This window comes from Triticum urartu, chromosome 6A, assembly GCF_056163025.1.
Source record: "Triticum urartu cultivar PI428250 chromosome 6A, HENAU_Tu73, whole genome shotgun sequence".
Lineage (NCBI taxonomy): Eukaryota > Viridiplantae > Streptophyta > Magnoliopsida > Poales > Poaceae > Triticum > Triticum urartu.
Window position 1 is genome coordinate 153,987,051 of NC_141878.1, and position 16,328 is coordinate 154,003,378.

A 16,328-nucleotide genomic window follows, 5' to 3' on the forward strand; every position below is an offset into this window, starting at 1 on the left:
GGTGGTGCGTGAGTTGTAATGTGGCTGTGGCCTTGTATAAGCAGCAGCTAGATAACGATGCCCCGCCACACGAGGTAGTTCGATCGGTAGGCTGCTCCGCGTGCACGTCAGCACGGGCGATGCTGACGATAAGATAAGCATCACTTTCTGGCAATTGTACGTACTTTTCTTCTGAATTTGCTGGCTCACGTCGTATGTATGAGCCTAACGGATACGCACACCAGCTGGTACCTACACGAGCAAAATAGCTCATGCACAGCACAGGTGTACGTGCAAAAACTAATTAACCAAGAGCAATGCTCATGTTCATGCATGCACATAAGGGCATTCAAATTTCATAAATTTAGGTACGAAGCACAAAAACAAGAAAACTGACAGTTGAGAGACATGATTTGACTGACGACACATCACACAGCAATTAAAAAATTAAAGGCTTACTACAAAATTCACTCGAGGAGAGCTAGAAAAACTAATTGGTTATAACAAAATTGAAAGCACAAACACACACATCTACTAGTTTTTCATTCATGTTTTCTGCAAAAGTGATCCACTATTTTTCCACCCAGCTTATTTCCTCAGTAAACAAACTCTATCTTTTGCTTCATGACCTGAAGATTCCTGTTTATTTCCTTTTTTTCGAACGGCTATCCAAAGTGCTAGGTTTTAATAGGAGGAGGAAAAAATCAGGCAAGAGTTTTGCCAAGAAAAAGGCCAAATAATGTGAGAAATGTACACCATAAAAGAGCTCAAGAAAATCCTATTTTTGTTGCTCAACACAATACTGTTCCTGTTTGCTAAATGCTGTAAATGTGAAAATGGATTTTGCTCAAATGTACGTTAGTTTCATGTTAGAATCCCTCTCCACAAATTTCATGCACTGCCCTCTTCTATCTGGAAGAAAATTTACTAACTCTGTCTAACTTGCTTTCGCTTCTGGTTATTAAGTCTTTTCTATTGAATATTATGATCCAACTCTGCATGTTGACCAGCAAACCGCAATGCAGGGTCATGAGCATGTAAACATTGGCTAACTGAATTACTGTGTTAGCTGTTGCAGATTCACTCAGTAGTGCACAATTAACAAAAGGAGCCAGCAGCTCAACAACTATAGTATATGAAAACCTAAAGCCTCAAAATTATCAGATACTACATTACTTCTTAATGCTTCTGACTTGTTTCTTCTTCTTAGAGAAATTAGCTTCTTGCTCGCTATTGGACGCATTTTGATTGGTACCATTCTGAAAATGAAAAAAAATCAAAGTGGTTCTGGGATGCAACCTACAAATAACTTGTGGGGGCACTTTTTCTACTTGCGTATAGGGGGGTTGTAGCTGGTCTTTTGTTGCCACTTCTGATCTAAATTAAGCATCAGTCTAAACCTAGAAGAGAGAATTAAGCACTAACATATTCATCTGTTGTGAAAATCTAAATTTTGCACTAACATATTCATCTTTGCCAACTGCTATCCTCTTCACCTTCGACAGTTCAGGCCCTTTCCTTGACTCAGATTGATCCATCAGACGCGCGCGGGGGGGGGGGGGGGGGGGGGGGGGAGGAGTGTAAATGGACTTTTTTTCTGGTAGATTGTGCAGAATATAGTAAGAACAAATTTTACACTTGCTGGCATCAGTTGGTTTGTACCAAAACTAAAATAGATTTTTCTTCAGTACTCCAATAATGTAGCTCCACAAGCAAAGCATCGAACTAATTTACCAAAAAAATTTGTCAGTTTAGTCTAAGCTCGGAGTTTCTTTTCCCATTTCAATGAGTGAGATTGTACTTCTTTTGGATTGGTGGACAAAGGAAAGCGTTTAGTTAAGTTGCATTTAAACTTCAATTTTTGGAAGAATTTTGGAAAATAATAGTTCTGAAAAAAATCGAAGATATGAAAAATAGTTCTCAGAATTTTAAAATGTTCACAAATTTTTTAAAAACTCGAAGATTTGATTTTTTTGCAGATTTAGAACATTTGCCAGTTTTATAAAATGTTCACAAAATTTAAATATGTTAGCGAATTTGAAGACAAGTTCACTAATCTCCAAAGGTTCACGGAAATGAAAACAATTCATTATTTGAAAATGAATAAAAGAAGAGAAAATAGAAAGAAAACCCTAACAAGAAAAAATAGAAGGAAAAATAAAAACAAAACAAAATAAAAAGTAAAACGAAAAAGCAATGGGAAAAAAGAAAAAAACACGAAAACCAATCAAAGCCGAACAGAAAAAGTGGTGAAAAATAAACCATAGATAACCCAGTCCAAAAAACCGGCGGGAGGACAGATATTGGGCCACAACGCACTTGGATGGCAACAGGGTGTGTGCGCCCTGTACCATTTTGTTGGAAATATGCCTTAGAGGCAATAATAAAAGCATTATTATTATATTTCCTTGTTCATGATAATTGTCTTTATTCATGCTATAATTGTGTTATCCGGAAATCGTAATACATGTGTGAATAACAGACACCAACATGTCCCTAGTAAGCCTCTAGTTGACTAGCTCGTTGATCAACAAATAGTCATGGTTTCCTGACTATGGACATTGGATGTCATTGATAACGAGATCACATCATTAGGAGAATGATGTGATGGACAAGACCCAATCCTAAACATAGCATGAGATCGTATAGTTCGTTTGCTAGAGTTTTTCCAATGTCAAGTATCTTTTCCTTAGACCATGAGATTGTGTAACTCCCGGATACTGTAAGAATGCTTTGGGTATACCAAACGTCACAACATAACTGGGTGACTATAAAGGTAGACTACGGGTATCTCCGAAAGTGTCTGTTGGGTTGACATGGATCAAGACTGGGATTTGTCACTCCGTATGACGGAGAGGTATCGCTGGGCCCACTCGGTAATGCATCATCATAATGAGCTCAAAGTGACCAAGTGTCTGTTCACGGGATCATGCATTACAGTACGAGTAAAGTGACTTGCCGGTAACGAGATTGAACGAGGTATTGGGATACCGACGATCGAATCTCGGGCAAGTAACATATCGATTGACAAAGGGAATTGCATACGGGGTTGATTGAATCCTCGACATCGTGGTTCATCCGATGAGATCATCGTGGAGCATGTGGGAGCCAACATGGGTATCCAGATCCCGCTGTTAGTTATTGATCGGAGAGTCGTCTCGGTCATGTCTGCTTGTCTCCCGAACCCGTAGGGTCTACACACTTAAGGTTCGGTGACGCTAGGGTTGTGAAGATATGTATATGCAGTAACGCGAATGTTGTTCGGAGTCCCGGATGAGATCCCGGATGTCACGAGGAGTTCCAGAATGGTCCGGAGGTAAAGAATTATATATAGGAAGTGCTGTTTCGGCCATCGGGACAAGTTTCGGGGTCACGAGTTTGGCACACACTTAAGAAAATGTGGAATAGTTTCACAACTCACGCCGCCTGGAACACCTCAGTGTAACGGTGTGTCCGAACGTCGTAATCGCACTCTATTAGATATGGTGCGATCTATGATGTCTCTTACCGATTTACCGCTATCCTTTTCGGGCTATGCTTTAGAGACTGCCGCATTCACTTTAAATAGGGCTCCGTCGAAATCCGTTGAGACGACACCGTATGAATTATGGTTTGGGAAGAAACCTAAGCTGTCGTTTCTAAAAGTTTGGGGATGCGATGCTTATGTCAAGAAACTTCAACCTGAAAAGCTCGAACCCAAGTCGGAAAAATGCGTCTTCATAGGATACCCAAAAGAAACTATTGGGTACACATTCTACCTCAGATTCGAAGGCAAGATCTTTGTTGCCAAGAATGGGTCCTTTCTGGAGAAAGAGTTTCTCTCGAAAGAAGTAAGTGGGAGGAAAGTGGAGCTTGATGAAGTATTACCTCTTGAACCGGAAAATGGCGCAACTCAAGAAAATGTTCCTGAGGTGCCTGCACCGACTAGAAGGGAAGTTAATGATAATGATCAAGATACTTCTGATCAAGCTCCTACTGAAATTCGAAGGTCCACAAGGACACGTTCCGCACCAGAGTGGTACGGCAACCCTGTCTTGGAAATAATGTTGTTAGACAACGGTGAACCTTCGAACTATGAAGAAGCGATGGCGGGCCCGGATTCCGACAAATGGCTAGAAGCCATGAAATCCGAGATAGGATCCATGTATGAAAACGAAGTATGGACTTTGACTGACTTGCCCGTTGAACGGCGAGCCATAGAAAATAAATGGATCTTTAAGAAGAAGACAGACGCGGATGGTAATGTGACCATCTATAAAGCTCGGCTTGTCGCTAAGGGTTATCGACAAGTTCAAGGGGTTGACTACGATGAGACTTTCTCACCGATAGCGAAGCTGAAGTCCGTCCGAATCATGTTAGCGATTGCCGCATTCTATGATTATGAAATATGGCAAATGGACGTCAAAACGGCATTCCTTAATGGTTTCCTTAAGGAAGAATTGTATATGATGCAGCCGGAAGGTTTTGTCGATCCTAAGAATGCTGACAAGGTGTGCAAGCTCCAACGCTCGATTTATGGGCTGGTGCAAGCATCTCGGAGTTGGAACATTCGCTTTGATGAGATGATCAAAGCGTTTGGGTTTACGCAGACTTATGGAGAAGCCTGCGTTTACAGGAAAGTGAGTGGGAACTCTGTAGCATTTCTCATATTATATGTAGATGACATACTATTGATGGGAAATGATATAGAACTCTTGGACAGCATCAAGGCCTACTTGAATAAGAGTTTTTCAATGAAGGACCTTGGAGAAGCTGCTTATATATTATGCATCAAGATCTATAGGGATAGATCGAGACGCCTCATAGGTCTTTCACAAAGCACATACCTTGATAAGATATTGAAGAAGTTCAATATGGATCAATCTAAGAAGGGGTTCTTGCCTGTGTTACAAGGTATGAAATTGAGCTCAGCTCAATGTCCGACCACGACAGAAGATATAGAAGAGATGAGCGTCATCCCCTATGCATCAGCCATAGGTTCTATTATGTATGCCATGCTGTGTACCAGACCTGATGTAAACCTTGCCGTGAGTTTGGTAGGAAGGTACCAAAGTAATCCCGGCAAGGAACACTGGACAGCGGTCAAGAATATCCTGAAGTACCTGAAAAGGACTAAGGAAATGTTTCTCGTTTATGGAGGTGACGAAGAGCTCGTCGTAAAGGGTTACGTCGACGCTAGCTTCGACACAGATCTGGATGACTCTAAGTCACAGACCGGATACGTGTATATTTTGAATGGTGGGGCAGTAAGCTGGTGCAGTTGCAAGCAAAGCGTTGTGGCGGGATCTACATGTGAAGCGGAGTACATGGCAGCCTCGGAGGCAGCACATGAAGCAATATGGGTGAAGGAGTTCATCACCGACCTAGGAGTCATACCCAATGCGTCAGGGCCAATCAAACTTTTCTGTGACAACACTGGAGCTATTGCACTTGCCAAGGAGCCCAGGTTTCACAAGAAGACAAGGCACATCAAGCGTCGCTTCAACTCCATTCGTGAAAATGTTCAAGATGGAGACATAGAGATTTTTAAAGTACATACGGACCTAAATGTAGCAGATCCGTTGACTAAACCTCTCCCTAGAGCAAAACATGATCAACACCAGAATTCCATGGGTGTTCGATTCATCACAATGTAACTAGATTATTGACTCTAGTGCAAGTGGGAGACTGTTGGAAATATGCCCTAGAGGCAATAATAAAAGCATTATTATTATATTTCCTTGTTCATGATAATTGTCTTTATTCATGCTATAATTGTGTTATCCGGAAATCGTAATACATGTGTGAATAACAGACACCAACATGTCCCTAGTAAGCCTCTAGTTGACTAGCTCGTTGATCAACAGATAGTCATGGTTTCCTGACTATGGACATTGGATGTCATTGATAACAAGATCACATCATTAGGAGAATAATGTGATGGACAAGACCCAATCCTAAACATAGCATGAGATCGTATAGTTCGTTTGCTAGAGTTTTTCCAATGTCAAGTATCTTTTCCTTAGACCATGAGATCGTGTAACTCCTGGATACCGTAAGAATGCTTTGGGTATACCAAACGTCACAACGTAACTGGGTGACTATAAAGGTAGACTACGGGTATCTCCGAAAGTGTCTGTTGGGTTGACATGGATCAAGACTGGGATTTGTCACTCCGTATGACGGAGAGGTATCGCTGGGCCCACTCGGTAATGCATCATCATAATGAGCTCAAAGTGACCAAGTGTCTGGTCACGGGATCATGCATTACGGTACGAGTAAAGTGACTTTCCGGTAACGAGATTGAACGAGGTATTGGGATACCGACGATCGAATCTCGGGCAAGTAACATATCGTTTGACAAAGGGAATTGCATACGGGGTTGATTGAATCCTCGACATCGTGGTTCATCCGATGAGATCATCGTGGAGCATGTGGGAGCCAACATGGGTATCCAGATCCCGCTGTTGGTTATTAACCGGAGAGTCGTCTCGGTCATGTCTGCTTGTCTCCCGAACCCGTAGGGTCTACACACTTAAGGTTCGGTGACGCTAGGGTTGTGAAGATATGTATATGCAGTAACCCGAATGTTGTTCGGAGTCCCGGATGAGATCCCAGACGTCACGAGGAGTTCCGGAATGGTCCGGAGGTAAAGAATTATATATAGGAAGTGCTGTTTCGGCCATCGGGACAAGTTTCGGGGTCGCCGGTATTGTACCGGGACCACCGGAAGGGTCCCGGGGGTCCACCGGGTGGGGCCACCTATCCCGGAGGGCCCCATGGGCTGAAGTGGGAGGGAACCCAGCCCATAGTGGGCTGGGGTGCCACCCTCCCCAGGGCCCATGCGGCTAGGGTTGAGGGGAAACCCTAAAGGGGGCGCCCCCTTGCTTGGGGGGCAAGCCCCCCACCCTAGGCCGCCGCCCCCCTAGTAGATTCCATCTACTAGGGCCGGCGCCCCCCTAGCACCCCTATATATAGTGGGGGAGAGGAGGGACTTAATACCCCAGCCCCTGGCGCCTCCCTCTCTCCCCGTTACGTCTCTCTCTCTCGTAGTATAGGCGAAGCCCTGCTACTGTGACGCCCTGCATCCACCACCACGCCGTCGTGCTGCTGGATCTTCATCGACCTCTCCTTCCCCCTTGCTGGATCAAGAAGGAGGAGACGTTCCCCGTCCCATACGTGTGTTGAACGCGAAGGTGCCGTCCGTTCGGCGCTTGGTCATCGGTAATTTGGATCACGTCGTGTTCGACTACATCATCACCGTTCTTTGAATGCTTCTGTGCGCGATCTACAAAGGTATGTAGATGCATCCGATGACTCGTTGCTAGATGAACTCCTAGATGGATCTTGGTGAGACGAGTAGGAAATTTTTTGTTTTATGCAACGTTCCCCAACAGTGGTATCAGAGCTAGGTCTATGTGTAGTTCTTCTTGCACGAGTAGAACACATTTTGTTGTGGGCGTAGATTTGTCAATTTTCTTGCCGCTACTAGTCTTTTCTTGCTTCAGCGGCATTGTGGGATGAAGCGGCCCGGACCAACCTTACACGTACGCTTACGTGAGACCGGTTCCACCGACTAACATGCACTAGTTGCATAAGGTGGCTGGCGGGTGTCTGTCTCTCCCACTTTAGTTGGAGCGGATTCGATGAACAGGGTCCTTATGAAGGGTAAATAGAAGTTGACAAATCACGTTGTGGCTTTAACGTAGGTAAGAAGACGTTCTTGCTAGAACCCTAATTCAGCCACGTAAAACTTGCAACAACAATTAGAGGACGTCTAACTTGTTTTTGCAGCAAGTGGTTTGTGATATGATATGGCCAAAGTTGTGATGAATGATCTATATGTGATGTATGAGATGCTCAAGCTATTGTAATAGGAATCACGACTTGCATGTCGATGAGTATGACAACCGGCAGGAGCCATAGGAGTTGTCTTTATTCTTTTATATGACCTGCGTGTCATTGAGAAACGCCATGTAAATTACTTTACTTTATTGCTAAACGCGTTAGCCATAGTAGTAGAAGTAATAGTTGGCGAGCAACTTCATGGAGACACGATGATGGAGATCATGGTGTCAAGCCGGTGACAAGATGATCATGGAGCCCCAAGATGGAGATCAAAGGAGCTATGTGATATTGGCCATATCATGTCACGTTTATTAATTGATTGCATGTGATGTTTATCATGTTTTGCATCTTGTTTACTTAGAACGACGGTAGTAAATAAGATGATCCCTCATAACAATTTCAAGAAGTGTTCTCCCCTAACTGTGCACGGTTGCTAAAGTTCGTCGTTTCGAAGCACGCCGTGATGATCGGGTGTGATAGATCCTTACGTTCACATACAACGGGTGTAAAACAGTTTTACACATGCAAAACACTTAGGGTTAACTTGACAAGCCTAGCATGTACAGACATGGCCTCGGAACACAGAAGACTGAAAGGTCGAGCATGAGTCGTATAGAAGATACGATCAACATGAAGATGTTCACCGACGTTGACTAGTCCGTCTCACGTGATGATCGGACACGGTCTAGTTAACTCGGATCATGTAATACTTAGATGACTAGAGGGATGTCTAATCTAAGTGGGAGTTTATTAATAATTTGATTAGATGAACTTAATTATCATGAACTTAGTCTAAAATCTTTGCAATGTCTTGTAGATCAAATGGCCAACGTAGTCCTCAACTTCAACGCGTTCCTAGAGAAAACCAAGCTGAAAGACGATGGCAGCAACTATACGGACTGGGTCCGAAATCTGAGGATCATCCTCATAGCTGCCAAGAAAGATTATGTCCTACAAGCACCGCTAGGTGAAGCTCCCGTCCCACAGAACCAAGACGTTATGAACGCTTGGCAGACACGTGTTGACGACTACTCCCTCGTTCAGTGCGGCATGCTTTACAGCTTAGAGCCGGGGCTCCAAAAGCGTTTTGAGAGACATGGAGCATATGAGATGTTTGAAGAGCTGAAAATGGTTTTTCAAGCTCATGCTCGGATCGAGAGATATGAAGTCTCCGATAAGTTCTTCAGCTGTAAGATGGAGGAAAATAGTTCTGTCAGTGAGCACATACTCACTATGTCTGGGTTACATAACCGCTTGTCTCAGCTGGGAGTTAATCTCCCGGATGATGCGGTCATTGACAGAATCCTCCAGTCGCTTCCACCAAGCTACAAGAGCTTTGTGATGAACTTCAACATGCAGGGGATGCAAAAGACCATTCCTGAGTTGTTGTCAATGCTGAAATCAGCGGAGGTAGAAGTCAAGAAGGAACATCAAGTGTTGATGGTCAATAAAACCACTAAGTTCAAGAAAGGCAAGGGTAAAAAGAACTTCAAGAAGGACGGCAAGGAGGTTGCCGCGCCCGGCAAGCAAGCTGCCAGGAAGAAGCCAAAGAATGGACCGAAGCCTGAGATGGAGTGCTTTTATTGCAAAGGGAAGGGTCACTGGAAACGGAACTGCCCCAAATACTTAGCGGACAAGAAGGCCGGCAACACCAAAGGTATATTTGATATACATGTAATTGATGTGTACCTTACCAGTACTCGTAGTGACTCCTGGGTATTTGATACCGGTGCCGTTGCTCATATTTGTAACTCACAGCAGGAGCTGCGGAATAAACGAAGACTGGCGAAGGACGAGGTGACGATGCGCGTCGGGAATGGTTCCAAGGTCGATGTGATCGCCGTCGGCACGCTGCCTCTACATTTACCTACGGGATTAGTTTTAAACCTCAATAATTGTTATTTAGTGCCAGCTTTGAGCATGAACATTGTATCGGGATCTCGTTTAATTCGAGATGGCTACTCATTTAAATCTGAGAATAATGGTTGTTCCATTTATATGAGAGATATGTTTTATGGTCATGCTCCTATGGTAAATGGTTTATTCTTAATGAATCTCGAGCGTATTGCTACACATATTCATAGTGTGAGTACCAAAAGATGTAAGGTTGATAATGATAGTCCCACATACTTGTGGCACTACCTCCTTGGTCACATAGGTGTCAAACGCATGAAGAAGCTCCATGCAGATGGACTTTTAGAGTCTCTTGATTATGAATCATTTGACACGTGCGAACCATGCCTCATGGGTAAAATGACCAAGACTCCGTTCTCAGGAATAATGGAGCGAGCAACCAACTTATTGGAAATCATACATACTGATGTGTGCGGTCCAATGAGTGTTGAGGCTCACGGTGGCTATCGTTATGTTCTCACCCTCACTGATGACTTGAGTAGATATGGGTATGTCTACTTAATGAAACACAAGTCTGAAACCTTTGAAAAGTTCAAGGAATTTCAGAGTGAGGTTGAAAATCAACGTGACAGGAAAATCAAGTTTCTACGATCAGATCGTGGAGGAGAATACTTGAGTCACGAGTTTGGCACACACTTAAGAAAATGTGGAATAGTTTCACAACTCACGCCGCCTGGAACACCTCAGTGTAACGGTGTGTCCGAACGTCGTAATCGCACTCTATTAGATATGGTGCGATCTATGATGTCTCTTACCGATTTACCGCTATCCTTTTCGGGCTATGCTTTAGAGACTGCCGCATTCACTTTAAATAGGGCTCCGTCGAAATCCGTTGAGACGACACCGTATGAATTATGGTTTGGGAAGAAACCTAAGCTGTCGTTTCTAAAAGTTTGGGGATGCGATGCTTATGTCAAGAAACTTCAACCTGAAAAGCTCGAACCCAAGTCGGAAAAATGCGTCTTCATAGGATACCCAAAAGAAACTATTGGGTACACCTTCTACCTCAGATTCGAAGGCAAGATCTTTGTTGCCAAGAATGGGTCCTTTCTGGAGAAAGAGTTTCTCTCGAAAGAAGTAAGTGGGAGGAAAGTGGAGCTTGATGAAGTATTACCTCTTGAACCGGAAAATGGCGCAACTCAAGAAAATGTTCCTGAGGTGCCTGCACCGACTAGAAGGGAAGTTAATGATAATGATCAAGATACTTCTGATCAAGCTCCTACTGAAATTCGAAGGTCCACAAGGACACGTTCCGCACCAGAGCGGTACGGCAACCCTGTCTTGGAAATAATGTTGTTAGACAACGGTGAACCTTCGAACTATGAAGAAGCGATGGCGGGCCCGGATTCCGACAAATGGCTAGAAGCCATGAAATCCGAGATAGGATCCATGTATGAAAACGAAGTATGGACTTTGACTGACTTGCCCGTTGAACGGAGAGCCATAGAAAATAAATGGATCTTTAAGAAGAAGACAGACGCAGATGGTAATGTGACCATCTATAAAGCTCGGCTTGTCGCTAAGGGTTATCGACAAGTTCAAGGGGTTGACTACGATGAGACTTTCTCACCGATAGCGAAGCTGAAGTCCGTCCGAATCATGTTAGCGATTGCCGCATTCTATGATTATGAAATATGGCAAATGGACGTCAAAACGGCATTCCTTAATGGTTTCCTTAAGGAAGAATTGTATATGATGCAGCCGGAAGGTTTTGTCGATCCTAAGAATGCTGACAAGGTGTGCAAGCTCCAACGCTCGATTTATGGGCTGGTGCAAGCATCTCGGAGTTGGAACATTCGCTTTGATGAGATGATCAAAGCGTTTGGGTTTACGCAGACTTATGGAGAAGCCTGCGTTTACAGGAAAGTGAGTGGGAACTCTGTAGCATTTCTCATATTATATGTAGATGACATACTATTGATGGGAAATGATATAGAACTCTTGGACAGCATCAAGGCCTACTTGAATAAGAGTTTTTCAATGAAGGACCTTGGAGAAGCTGCTTATATATTATGCATCAAGATCTATAGGGATAGATCGAGACGCCTCATAGGTCTTTCACAAAGCACATACCTTGATAAGATATTGAAGAAGTTCAATATGGATCAATCTAAGAAGGGGTTCTTGCCTGTGTTACAAGGTATGAAATTGAGCTCAGCTCAATGTCCGACCACGACAGAAGATATAGAAGAGATGAGCGTCATCCCCTATGCATCAGCCATAGGTTCTATTATGTATGCCATGCTGTGTACCAGACCTGATGTAAACCTTGCCGTGAGTTTGGTAGGAAGGTACCAAAGTAATCCCGGCAAGGAACACTGGACAGCGGTCAAGAATATCCTGAAGTACCTGAAAAGGACTAAGGAAATGTTTCTCGTTTATGGAGGTGACGAAGAGCTCGTCGTAAAGGGTTACGTCGACGCTAGCTTCGACACAGATCTGGATGACTCTAAGTCACAGACCGGATACGTGTATATTTTGAATGGTGGGGCAGTAAGCTGGTGCAGTTGCAAGCAAAGCGTTGTGGCGGGATCTACATGTGAAGCGGAGTACATGGCAGCCTCGGAGGCAGCACATGAAGCAATATGGGTGAAGGAGTTCATCACCGACCTAGGAGTCATACCCAATGCGTCAGGGCCAATCAAACTTTTCTGTGACAACACTGGAGCTATTGCACTTGCCAAGGAGCCCAGGTTTCACAAGAAGACAAGGCACATCAAGCGTCGCTTCAACTCCATTCGTGAAAATGTTCAAGATGGAGACATAGAGATTTTTAAAGTACATACGGACCTAAATGTAGCAGATCCGTTGACTAAACCTCTCCCTAGAGCAAAACATGATCAACACCAGAATTCCATGGGTGTTCGATTCATCACAATGTAACTAGATTATTGACTCTAGTGCAAGTGGGAGACTGTTGGAAATATGCCCTAGAGGCAATAATAAAAGCATTATTATTATATTTCCTTGTTCATGATAATTGTCTTTATTCATGCTATAATTGTGTTATCCGGAAATCGTAATACATGTGTGAATAACAGACACCAACATGTCCCTAGTAAGCCTCTAGTTGACTAGCTCGTTGATCAACAGATAGTCATGGTTTCCTGACTATGGACATTGGATGTCATTGATAACGAGATCACATCATTAGGAGAATGATGTGATGGACAAGACCCAATCCTAAACATAGCATGAGATCGTATAGTTCGTTTGCTAGAGTTTTTCCAATGTCAAGTATCTTTTCCTTAGACCATGAGATCGTGTAACTCCCGGATACTGTAAGAATGCTTTGGGTATACCAAACGTCACAACGTAACTGGGTGACTATAAAGGTAGACTACGGGTATCTCCAAAAGTGTCTGTTGGGTTGACATGGATCAAGACTGGGATTTGTCACTCCGTATGACGGAGAGGTATCGCTGGGCCCACTCGGTAATGCATCATCATAATGAGCTCAAAGTGACCAAGTGTCTGTTCACGGGATCATGCATTACAGTACGAGTAAAGTGACTTGCCGGTAACGAGATTGAACGAGGTATTGGGATACCGACGATCGAATCTCGGGCAAGTAACATATCGATTGACAAAGGGAATTGCATACGGGGTTGATTGAATCCTCGACATCGTGGTTCATCCGATGAGATCATCGTGGAGCATGTGGGAGCCAACATGGGTATCCAGATCCCGCTGTTGGTTATTGATCGGAGAGTCGTCTCGGTCATGTCTGCTTGTCTCCCGAACCCGTAGGGTCTACACACTTAAGGTTCGGTGACGCTAGGGTTGTGAAGATATGTATATGCAGTAACCCGAATGTTGTTCGGAGTCCCGGATGAGATCCCGGACGTCACGAGGAGTTCCGGAATGGTCCGGAGGTAAAGAATTATATATAGGAAGTGTTGTTTCGGCCATCGGGACAAGTTTCGGGGTCGCCGGTATTGTACCGGGACCACCGGAAGGGTCCCGGGGGTCCACCGGGTGGGGCCACCTATCCCGGAGGTCCCCATGGGCTGAAGTGGGAGGGAACCCAGCCCATAGTGGGCTGGGGCGCCACCCCCCCCTAGGGCCCATGCGGCTAGGGTTGAGGGGAAACCCTAAAGGGGGCGCCCCCTTGCTTTGGGGGCAAGCCCCCCACCCTAGGCCGCCGCCCCCCCTAGTAGATTCCATCTACTAGGGCCGGGGCCCCCCTAGCACCCCTATATATAGTGGGGGAGAGGAGGGACTTAATACCCCAGCCCCTGGCGCCTCCCTCTCTCCCCGTTACGTCTCTCTCTCGTAGTATAGGCGAAGCCCTGCTACTGTGACGCCCTGCATCCACCACCACGCCGTCGTGCTGCTGGATCTTCATCGACCTCTCCTTCCCCCTTGCTGGATTAAGAAGCAGGAGACGTTCCCCGTCCCGTACGTGTGTTGAACGCGGAGGTGCCGTCCGTTCGGCGCTTGGTCATCGGTAATTTGGATCACGTCGTGTTCGACTACATCATCACCGTTCTTTGAACGCTTCCGTGCGCGATCTACAAAGGTATGTAGATGCATCCGATGACTCGTTGCTAGATGAACTCCTAGATGGATCTTGGTGAGATGAGTAGGAAATTTTTTGTTTTCTGCAACGTTCCCCAACACATTTTGCACGTGGGACTTCAATTGGATCTCCTATTTGACGCATTCTGCGCCAAATTGTCGACAAACCGCACATATTCGATCAACACGGGCCGGCTTTTTTTTGAGATGGGACACTCGTATTCCATTTATAGCACGGCGAGGTCGCCAGTTATAGGACGGGTTACAAAATCGGGATAGTTCTCAAACCACTAGTCACTAGTCCCAGTAGCTAGACCCGTACCGAACGAAGCCAGCACATGCGCTGGTTTGTTACATTCACGTGGTGTATGTACTACACTAGCCTGGATGAACTGAGTTAGGAGCTTGGCATTTAGATCTCTGAATACTTGTCCCAACGGTGTTAGATCAAAGTCCCCAGTACTTACAGCACGTTGGAGTACTGAGCAATCCGTTTCGAACTGAACTTTGCCCACTCCCGGATGATCAGAGGTGTTGATAGCATGCACCAGGGCCAAAGATTCAGCATGCAATGCGTCCGAAAGAAATCCATAGGAACCCGCCGCGGCAAATAGAATCTCATTGTGGGAGTCGCGACAGACAAGCCCCCATCCTCCCTTCCCCGATTCTACATTGTATGCACCATCGATGTTAATCTTTACTAGTTCTGGAGGGGGAGGCTGCCATGCCCGACCGGATGCCACCCGGACTGGAGGAGCAGGGTCAAGGTACACTCTCCATTCCTTTACGTGGAATCGGACAAGGAACTGAAACACGGGCTGGCTCATTTAGCAGCAAGACGCGCATCCACCCATCCCGTTTTTGGGAACATTTTGGATGGCTTCCAGCCGGTTTTTTCAGTTCTGGGAAACTTCTAGAAGGTTCATGAACCATTTTTCTTATTTTCTGTTTATTTTTTGTTTTCCTTTCTTATTTCCTATTTCTTTTTCCTTCTTTCTTCTTTTGTCTTTTCCTTTTTATTTTACTTTCCTTTTCATTTTTCCCTTTCCCCTTTTCTTTTATTTCCTTTTTTTTCAAGTTTTTTCCTTTCCATCTAAATGTTCAGGAATTTAAAAATGTTTGTATTTTTAATTTGGTTCATGTTTTTCAAAAAATTCCTGGTTTGAAATTTTGTTTAGAAATTCCAAAAAGTTTAGACTTTGAAATTTGTGAGCTTATTTTAGAAGAAATGTTTGAAATTCAAGGAAATATTTAATTTCAGATTTTCAAAAGGTTCGCATTTTATGTTTTTGTCTACAAATTCAGAAAATTATTGGGAATTTCAAAATTGTTCTTACTTTCAAAATGTGTTCACAAATTTGAAAAAAAAAGAATCATCTTTTTGACAATTTCTTCGCAAACTCAAAATATGTTCGAGGAATTTGAAAAATATTCTGTGATTGAAATTTGTTCATATTTTTTTAATTTTGGAAAAAATGCATTTTGAACAAATTATTCATGACTTTAAAAAATGTTTGTGTTTTGAAAAAAAATTGTTCATAATTTGCAAAAATGTTTGCAATTTCAAATTTTGTTCACAACTTCAAAAATTATTCAGGAATTTGAAACATGCTCCAGCTTTTCGAAATTTGTTCACGTATTCAAAAAATTGATCATGTTCACAAACTTTGTTCGCAAATTCCAAAAATATCTTTAACAACCATGTTGCATATCTTGCATAGGAGCTTGTCATTCCAAGCGGCTAGCACAACCTGCGCACCACAACATAGTCTCAGGTTCGAATCTGAGTTCTCGCTGGCTAATTTTGGATGTTTTCTCACCTTGCAAACTGCCACTGCATAATGGGCCAACGCAGGTGAGCTGCACCATGTGCGAAAGGTTGACTCCCTGACGCAGAGAGTGTCATATAGGAGTTCAACTAGTAAGTACGCTCATGTGCTGCACCGGGGGAATAAACTTAACACGTCATCCATCATGTCAGAAGCTAGCGGGTCGAGCAAAGTGAGATTTTTAGGGAGGGAAGCGCGAGACCATATGACTAACCTAAGGTAGTGAGAAATTGAATCAGTGGACCCGGTGTCCTGTGA